The sequence below is a fragment of the Benincasa hispida genome, chromosome 9 (genome assembly GCF_009727055.1).
Source record: "Benincasa hispida cultivar B227 chromosome 9, ASM972705v1, whole genome shotgun sequence".
In the NCBI taxonomy this organism is placed as follows: Eukaryota; Viridiplantae; Streptophyta; class Magnoliopsida; order Cucurbitales; family Cucurbitaceae; genus Benincasa; species Benincasa hispida.
The window spans coordinates 12669620-12679592 of record NC_052357.1 but is presented as its reverse complement, the minus strand read 5'-3'; the positions used below and the strand labels follow the sequence as shown (position 1 = coordinate 12679592).

Below are 9973 nucleotides of genomic sequence, written 5' to 3'. Positions count from 1 at the left end.
ACACATGTGGCAAACAAACTTATAGTGACAATAGTGTTAAATGATATTAATTTAAGATGAGTTTAACATCACTTGTGAAAAAAAATAATATACTTAGTTTTCATATTTATTCTATCTTACATTTTGGATTTAAAATCTTAATATTTCGCTTGCCCTAAATTTTGTATAAAGAAAATTTGAACGTTTGGTGCAGGATAAAAGTAAAGTTGAGTTGATAATTATTATTTGGAGAATTAAATTATTTGAAAAGTTAAATTGTCTTTGTTTATTGTGCAGAATTGAGTTGGCAATTATTGTCTATATTTGATGTGCAGATTTAAGCCAAGTTGAGTATGAAAGTCTGTGATTAAGTATAGAGTTTGGTTGAGTTGGGGTATCTGATGCAATTTTTGTAAATGATATTGATTTTTTTTCTTTTTTATTATTATTTTTTTTTTTGCTTTGAATAATTTTCAACTATACACCTATTTTCTCAACTTCTTTATGACATAAACTGAAAAATCTCAAATTTTTTTCTCAATTTATAAAACATAACGTATTCTTTTAAAAAAATGTAAAAATTTTAATTCTCTTCAATATGTAAAACATACCACCAAAATACATGTCATATTGCTACTCAATTATATTGTATGTATGTATATTGAATCTTGTTAACTTAACATTATTATTTAACATATTGTACACATAAACGTTGAATAACTAGATAATTTAATAGTTGTTTATATAATATGGATTGTATATGTAGAACTGAAATTGCATATAGAATAATTACCTTCCATTTCATAATGATGCCGAGAATGTGATAGTGCAGTATAGTTACATTGTTTTGAACATGATAAAAATTATATCAAGTGACCGAACATGTAGTCATTCCAAAAAAACAATTCACAAAATATATGTTTTCGGGTTGAAATATTAGGTGGTCAAGTCTAGTGGGTCTGAATAAGTAGTAGTGTGCAATACCATAGATGTTTTTCTTTCGGTATAGCGAGGAAGATGTTCATCTTTTGATTCTTATTAAAAGAAAATTCAAGACTTGTTAAAGAAAAATTTTAAGACATTTTTCATTTTATTCCTATGTTTTTTATGTTGAAAAAAGTATTAACTTTCGTTACTGTGCTTATGTCTACATTTATACTTTGTTTGTTGTGGAATTTATGCCATATTAGAAAATATTACACGTAACTTTCCTTCAGAATTGGTCTCTATTCATTCGTTTTTTTTTTTTTTTGTGTGTGTATTTACAGATATTTTAATGAAGATTACACTACAAAAAACACCACTTTTTCGATGCTAAAAATCATCGAAAATTGGTCAAAAATGCGTCGGGAGATCCATTCTCGAGGAAAAACTCGTCATCGGAAGTTTGGTCGGGAGATACTCGTCGGAAGAGAAACTCCCGACATGGAAACATATACCAGCGAGAGTTCTAATAACTCTCGATGCTACATATACTGCGTTGGGAGTTATTAGAACTTCCGATGTAGTATATGAAGCATCGGGAGTTACTGGAACTCTTGACGCTTGTATTGGAATCGTTGGGAGATAGTCATTTAAAAAAAAAAAAAAAAAAATCTTCGTGGATGACACCACTCGAAAGGGCTTCGGGATCGACAGGTTCGGCTTTCCATAGCCACCGCGATTCAATTCTACGATATTTAAGAACGACTATTTTCCTGAAACTCCCAGGCAACTCAACGATGAGAAAATGGCAGTGATGAGATCGACCAATGGTTCGATTCGCTAGAAATGATGCTTGACTGAGTCCCCAAAAAACACCAATAGAATCAGCGGCAGTAGCTTTCATTGGCGAGGTCTGCTTGTAGTGGCACCTCAGAGACGAGAAAAGGCTCAGGATTGTCTCTCTCCCACTTTGAAATCCTAGTGAATCGAGCGCGCGAACGAACAGAAGTGATCATTTAACAAAATATAATAAAATATCCTCATCATTTAACAAAATATCTTCATCATTTAAATAAATCAAGTGAAAGATATAAACCTCCATTAGACGAACAAGCGCGCGGGTAAACGAAAGTTGGGTTGGCCCGGACGGATGAACGAGCCCACAGACAAACAAGCGTGTGGACGATGATCGGATGAAGGATGAAGATTTGGGGAAGTGACAGACGATTTTCGCTACTGTACTAAGGTTTAAAAGGGAGAAAATAAGCAGATTTAGGGAAGAAAACGAGGGGCTGGAATTTAAATGGGAACTCCCTACGCTCTCCCATAGACCGTTAGAACTCCCGACGCATTAAATAATTCGTCGGGAGTTCTCGACCTTCTTACTTCGTCGGGAGATGGTCTCTCTCCCGACGACCGATATTCCGACGGTTGTTTTAAACGTCTGGAGAGTCCATTTTTCTTGTAGTGTTAACTTTATGTATTTATAGCTATTTTTTATATAAATAAAAACAATTTTTTTTATTCTATACAAATTTGAAGTGTACTTTTTAAACTTACAAACCTCAAACTAGTACGAAAGGTATGTTTGATTAGTTTCGGCCCTACATAGAAGAAAAAGAAGTATAGTTAGTCCATAGGGTAGATCAATACATTGAAGTAAAAATAAACTATAATAGATCATACCTTTGATTATGTTTGGAATGAATGAAGGTTGAGATAGTCCATAACTAGGGGTAGAAGAATCGACTCAGAGCCTAACAAAACCATAAAAATGTTAGCGATATATCTTACTTTGATTATAAGGAAAGAAGGAAGCATACCATATATGGATGAAATAAGTTGAAGTTAGATGTGGAAAAAGGAAACAAAATATATTGCAACAACCAAACAACACATATGAGAATGTAAAACTGTTTAAGAAAAAGTTGAAATAAAAAAGTTAGAGTAGGGACGTACCAATACAGTTTTACATTCTCAAAAAATATGAGGAGGGATTTGAGTATAAGTAGAGGATGTAATAAGGATAGTTGGTGAGAAAAGTTAGGTACACTTTGCACCTAATCTCAATAAGTTCAAATCGTAAGTACAATACACCCATAATAAAGAGAATAACTCATAAATAAATAAAGTAAGTAATAGTCATGTCAATATTAATTTTGAGCTGAAAATGGACATAAACACAACATACTATCTCACACATGAACGAACATTATAATAAATATTAGAAGGCCTCAGGATTTGCGATAGTTATTTCATTGGAACAGATCCAACTCCAAGCAAAGAAAATAAATAGTTTCAACACTTGTAAAATTGAAGTTAAACTTAAATGTATAAATATCGAATTTAGTTGAATATTGAAAACAATTTCAATGGAACAAAGAAAAAAATTCATTCATTATATATAAAATACAAAAAGATTGAATATGTACGGAGGAAGAAATTACAAAGCAATCCACAAAACATAAGGAAAAACAAAGATGCATTCCTTTTTTAATCTAAATATCGAAATGAAATAAAATTAAACCAGAAATCATACTCAAATATGAGAGTGCAAATTTTTGGAACAAATCATCATCGGCTTTCAGGGAAAAAAAAAGATAGAAAACAGACCTGTTGTTGGGGTGGATTGACCCCACCAAGCTCCAATAACATGGTCAATATCCTCTACCAAGAATTTACTTGCCATTCAATTTTGATGAAAAAGAATAAGAAAAAGGGCAAGGGAAGGACACGTGGTTTATTATTGAAGTGATAGGAGGAAATCTGGAAGAAAAAAGTATGGAAGACAATTAGAAAACATAACAGATATCAACAGGGGAAGGAAGAACATAGATGAAGTAAATACAATATAAATGGATAAAAAAAATAGATCCCATTTGAGCCAGTGGAAACAAATTGTAAGAGACCGAGAACAATTTATAAGAGTAAACCCTAGTTAATCACAAACATGCAAGCAAAAAAGATACCCAAATTGGAATGGAAGCTAAATCAGAATAGTCCAAAATCAGATAAAGTACAAAGCTAATAACAATCGGAAAATCAAACATGCAAGGACGAATAAAACATGAAGAAATCAAGACAACAACATACAAATCTTTAGCGAGAAACCAAATATTAAAAAAAAAAAAATTAGATCTATTATAAAATCGTTCATGTATACTAAAAAAAAAAAGTTAGATCTATAAAAAAAAATGATTAGAAAATCATTTATATCTACCCGATCTATCAAAACAATAGCTAATATGGAGAAATCAACCTTTACTTTTTGTTATTTTCTCACATAACTACCTTGTAACTCATCCTATAAATAAAGGATAAAAAGCAGAAAATTCATATGAGTACAAAATAACCAGACTATAAAGAAACTCATATGTATCTTATAATCTCCCCAAGAAATCTGAAATATTAGCTCCTCTCGTTGATGTAGGCTCTTATTGTCGAACCATGTTAACTCTCTGGTGTTCTTCTTCTTTCTCCTATCACTGCATGCCAAAAATCTCATCAAGAATCATCGTCTTCTTCACGTTTTCAACAACTCCATCTTCACCCTTTCCTCTTTTTCTCTCTCGACAGTAAAACACAAAGAAAATAAAAAATTAAAGTTGTTTTGTTTGAAGAATATTATCAAGAAAGATTTGAGTGTTAAAGGTAAAATCTGACCTTCAATGTATACAGGAAGTTCATCATCAACGTGGCCTTATTTAAGCCACTTGCTCTATTTACGGACCTTAATCTTGGGTCTTTCTTTTCAACTTAGACCTTAGTGGATTTAGAAAAAGTCCAACAAAGTGGTTTCAGAGACAGCAAGAACAAGAAAGATTCTCCACGAATTTAAAGAAAGATAATCTTGGAGTGTTGTAAAACAAGAAAGAAGGCAAGAAAATGGTTGTTGCAAGGTATAACATAGAGAAATTCGATGGAAAATGAGATTTCAGCCTTTGGGAGGTCAAAATCAGAGTTGTATTGAGATAAAAAAAAGCCCATAAAGCCCTTGAAGATTCCTATAAACTCCCTACTACTATAACAGAAGATGATAGAGAAAATATGGAGTTGATTGCACTTGGAACTCTTGCTTTGAATCTCCCAGACAATGTACTTCAACAAGTGATTGATCAAGACACTGCTTTTAAAATGTGAACAAAGTTAAACGAGCTTTATCAATCTAAAGAAGAGAGAGGTGAGTAATGAAAACGCATGACAAGAAAAGAGAGAGCGAGAGGGGGAGTATAATTAAAATGCCTGAAAATGGAGCGTGAAACGAGAATAGAAAAGGGTAAGTAAAACATGGGTTTAAAACCCACCGTTTTCTTTTAAGCGACCATCAAACATGGGATGGGCTTAAAAAGTCCATCGAAACCAACTCCATGGAGGTTATCAAACAACCCCTAATATTATTTTTAAAAATATATACATTCATAATAACAAAAACTTAATACATACGTGATTGATTCATTTTCTTAATCTAAAAATTTGTAATGAAAAAGATTGGAAATTAAATAGAGGAAATTAGTAGGGTTACCAAAAATATATTTGATTGCTTGACGATTTATGAAATGTTTAGATTTCATTAAACAAACTTTCGATGTCCTCCATATTTAAAAAAAAAAAAAAAAAAAAAAAAAAAAAAAAAAGGGTTTATTCCTATACTCTAGCCCCTATTCTTAAAAATATATATTCTTCACGTTTTTTCCCTCTCAAAATATCTCAAACTTTGAATTTCTCCATCAAATTAAACATGAGAAATAGTTAAATGTTTCAATTTATAGCCAATTTTCAAATTGCACTAGTTTATCAACCATTTATACTTTTTTTTTTTCAAATTAACTATATAACTTCGTTAAATCACAAATTTTACCAGAAAATTTAGCTCTAATAACGTTGGTTTCATTTCAACTTTATCAATTTTGTATCCTATATATGTTTTATAAATCGTTAAAAGCATAGAGATTACGATTTTAAATAAAAACTTTTTGAGAGTGTAGAAATCGTAGTTTTTTGTCACGTTTATAGGATTCAAATTGCAATACTTACTTAAGTTTGGGTTAAATTTTTTAATTTTTGTTATTAAAAAACGTAAATAATGCATAAAAAAAATATAAATTAGATACGTGCTTTATCATTAGAGTGCTAGATAATATATTCAAGGTACTACAACAACCATAAAAGTTCAACTCAAAAGCCAAAATGTTATTAAAAAAAGAAAATCAAAGTCCAAAATATGACTTTAACCTTTAACAAAAATTTTGGTACAAAAAATATTTCACGTACACAACAAGAGCAATATTGATGCATTAGTGTTTGTGGATCTCATTCTAATCATAGACCAAAAAAAAAAAAAAGAAAGAAGTATGAAAGACTTGCCACATAACAATATATGATTCAACACCTAAGTAAATACACAAGATCTGAAATGCAGCTAAGGCGCCACTTGTTTCACAAGTTTTTCATAGGCTTTCATACAGATATTTAATATTCCAGTTTGTTTCACATAATTCCACTTTTTAAAATCAAGAATATTCTTATCTAAGAAATTTTAAAACCCATATGACATGAGTTTTTTAATACCTGCAAAAGTGTGAGATTTATATGTCTGGAGGATAAACCGTAAAAATATAGCTTAATTAATATCAAATATTCATTACCATTAGTTTTAATTCATTGCTAAATATAAATATCATATTGAAGTCTTTTTAAACATTAAAAAATATTTAAAAATATTTTACAATTTATAACAAAAAGTTCCAAAAGTACAAGCACTTTGGAAACTTTTTTCCATAAAGTGTAAATATATTTTAGATTTTTCTATTTATAAGAATTCTTCTATAATATTTAAGTTTAATGAATTTCAACTAATATCTTTACTATTAATATTTTATATTATCATAACTATTTAATATAAATTATTATGGTTAATTATCAATATTCTAATTAATTTAATTAAAAAGTATTTATTTATTTGTATTTAATAATTAAATAATTAATTAGCTTAACAATAAATTAACTAATGTCAAATTTAATTGATCTCTTACATTAATTAATTAAATAATTATTTACTTTTAGTTTCTATATACAAATTATTGAACTAAACACAAATATTTAACTTTCAGACATTAATTATCTTACACATCTAAACATAAATATTAATTATCCTACACATTTAAAACTCAACATTCAAATTCTAGATATTTAATATGTATATTCATTAAATAATATCTACAATTGAAATATCTCTAAATGTTTTTTAGGTAAAAAAAAGTCCACCTGTGATTTTGATGGGTTTGGCACACATCACCAAAGTGATTAGACTAGGAACAAAATTAAGGTTTTTTTTTTTATTGTTTAATTTAATTTTATTGGGTGAAAAGAGAGAGAATATGAAATTACATTTTACATTTTACATTTTACATTTGGTAGTGCATGGGGGAGTATCTGATGTCAGAGCATGCGTTATCTCTTTTGACTTTAGAATAATAATAATTGTCCCTTCTTTTTATTCATATCATTTACCTTTCCCCTACTATAAATTTCAATTCTTTCCCCACTTTCTAATTTTTATTTCATTTCTTACCATAACTTTGGATTATACACTCATTATCAACACATCTTCATATTAATCCTTTTAAATCACCTCTTACTTAAATTGTCTTTTTACTTTTTAATCTTTTTCAATTTATATAATCACATTTCTTAATTTAAATTTACGGTGTTCGTTATCTTAAATTGATAGTTCATATTTCTTACAATATATTTGTATGTAAAAAATATAATATTGTTCTCTTCAAATTTAAATTTACTTTTACATTCTATACATATATATAGAAAAATCAATTTCATGATCTATATTATAGACTGATATTTATATAACAAAAAGTATGGTCCATGAAATTTGTAAAAGAAATTTATTTTATATCATTCAAGTACAACGCAAATTCAAACTTATTAGAATTTTAATGAGGCATAATAATGTAGGATGAATGTTTGATAATTAGTATAATTTATTCTATATTAGTTCGATCATTAATTTACTTAAGATTAATTAGGGTTAAATTAGTATTCTAGATTAATTTAGTTATTTGTCTTTTTATTATTTTTTTTTAATGCAAGGCTACAAATACCCATTTTATACTAGTATAATAAAAAACTTGTTTGAATTATATATTGAATTGAATATTGCTCTCTAAAGAGTTCTATCTCTCAAACTTTATGGATGAATTTTTATTGTTTGGTCATCTCGTGACACATCATAAAAATACCTTTAAATATGTTCTAAACATCATTTTGATGTCCTATACTATGAGACTCGTTGCATTTTAAATCTTTATACTTTTAAAATTTCAAATTTAATTTCTATGCTTTCTGCCGATGCACAAATATTGGCAAAGAAGATCCCATATAATCTGCATGTGCTCAACGGAGATTTTGTTTAATTAGAGGAGATGTGACTTGAAAAAAAAAAAAGAATAATCTGGACATCGGTGTAGTACCTGTCACATCGCCTCCATTTATTTTGGAGAATTGGATTGACTTACTTCTTTTGGCTGACGTATATAGTGGTTACATTACCTAAGACTTTTCCTCTTCAACTTTGAATTCGAGCCCATGGATTTATGGTTCTTCTCCCTTATTGATACTTGTTCGTGGGAGTGCAAATTGCACAACGCCTTAAAACAAATTGGCTAGCCTCAAACTTATCGATGGTCTAGGCCAAGATGAGCTCCACGAGTGCCTCGCCCGTGTGGTTCATCTTGCAACTTGGACTTGATATTTTAGTGTTGAACCTTGTTTTTATCTAATTTGAGCACAAATAAAAGTGAATATAACCTATTCTTATTTGATTCCAAATCTTATCAATAAACATTTTAATAAATAATTTCTCGAATCTATGCACAAATAACGTAAAAAGGACTTTTTAATTATTTTCTTGAGTGCATAAGTGAACTTCAAACTAGCAATAAAGATTATATGCTCAATAAATTCATGGGGATGAAAGCATCGCCTTTGAGTTCGGCTTCTAAAGTCGCGAGGAGCGCTTATATCAGTAGAAAGCATCTCAACCTTTATTTAACATGGTAACAACCTTGATTATTAAATAGTGCATCTTCACCCTTTGAATTTGAATAGGCCAAACTCAATTCGTATAGATCAACCCTTAATAGATATAGATAAGGGGTAGTGCCTTTTTTAAAAAAAATTTATTTATCCGAACGTTTCATTGACCCCTGGATAGATATTAGTAGATCTTCCAAGTTTTTCATAATTACAGTTCACTGCCCCCCTTTACCTCGTAAACTCGGTAAAGCGGCTTGCTGATTTTTCCATCATCCGATCCACACCAAATTGAATGAAACTTGGCGAAAAAGAAGTGAACACTTTGCTGAGGAACGACGTGTTTGTTTAAGTTATTTATATGGGTATAATAACTTTCTTTATTTCTTTTTATGTTTTTTTTATTATTTGTTATTGAAAAAAAAATTCCTTTATATCTAAATTATATATATATATATATATATAAACCAAATCTTTAAAAAAATAATAATAAAAAATACATGTATTCTACTTTCTTAAACAAAAAAAAAATAAAAATTAAGAAAAATATATATTTTAATTTAAAAATACAACAAAAAAAAAATTATAGTGGAAGATTCTAATTTTGGTCGTGTCTCTTGAAACCCTATAAAGTGCATTTTTAAGAGACATAACAAAAGGAAATGACCTTATTTCTTCAAATAGGTTTTTTTTTGGTCAAAGAGCTATTATTGAGCATTTGATTCCTATTTTTAATAAAAAAAGATGTGGACTTTGTTTTCAAGAAAATTAATCTCAAACATGGTATTTCAAGCCTACATAATTTTGTCTAATATGTCTAGGTATTTTCAATTTTGTGTTTATTAAATCATTAAATTTTAATAATGAGAAACAAGTCTTTGAACTTTGAATTTTGCATCCAATAGATTCTAATCGTATGTAATTTTTTTAAAAGAAATAATAAAATATATTAGACACAAAATAGAATTTTCTTTAAAATACTAATATAACATTAAATTTTTAATTTTGTATCGTAAAGATT

General features: G+C 28.9%; 1 long non-coding RNA gene across 2 annotated transcripts; it reads right to left on the bottom strand.

Annotated features, from left to right (window-relative positions):
• Positions 1-1329: 1329 nt before the first annotated feature.
• Positions 1330-4547, bottom strand: LOC120086866. 2 transcript variants are annotated; one of them, XR_005484351.1, is made up of 4 exons: positions 3517-4547; positions 2590-2660; positions 2000-2507; positions 1330-1881 (listed from the first exon to the last, which is right to left on the bottom strand). It is a non-coding gene; the product is annotated as an uncharacterized LOC120086866 (long non-coding RNA). The 2 variants fall into 2 exon arrangements; XR_005484349.1 differs by having other exon boundaries at positions 1330-2507.
• Between the last annotated feature and the right edge of the window lie 5426 nt (positions 4548-9973).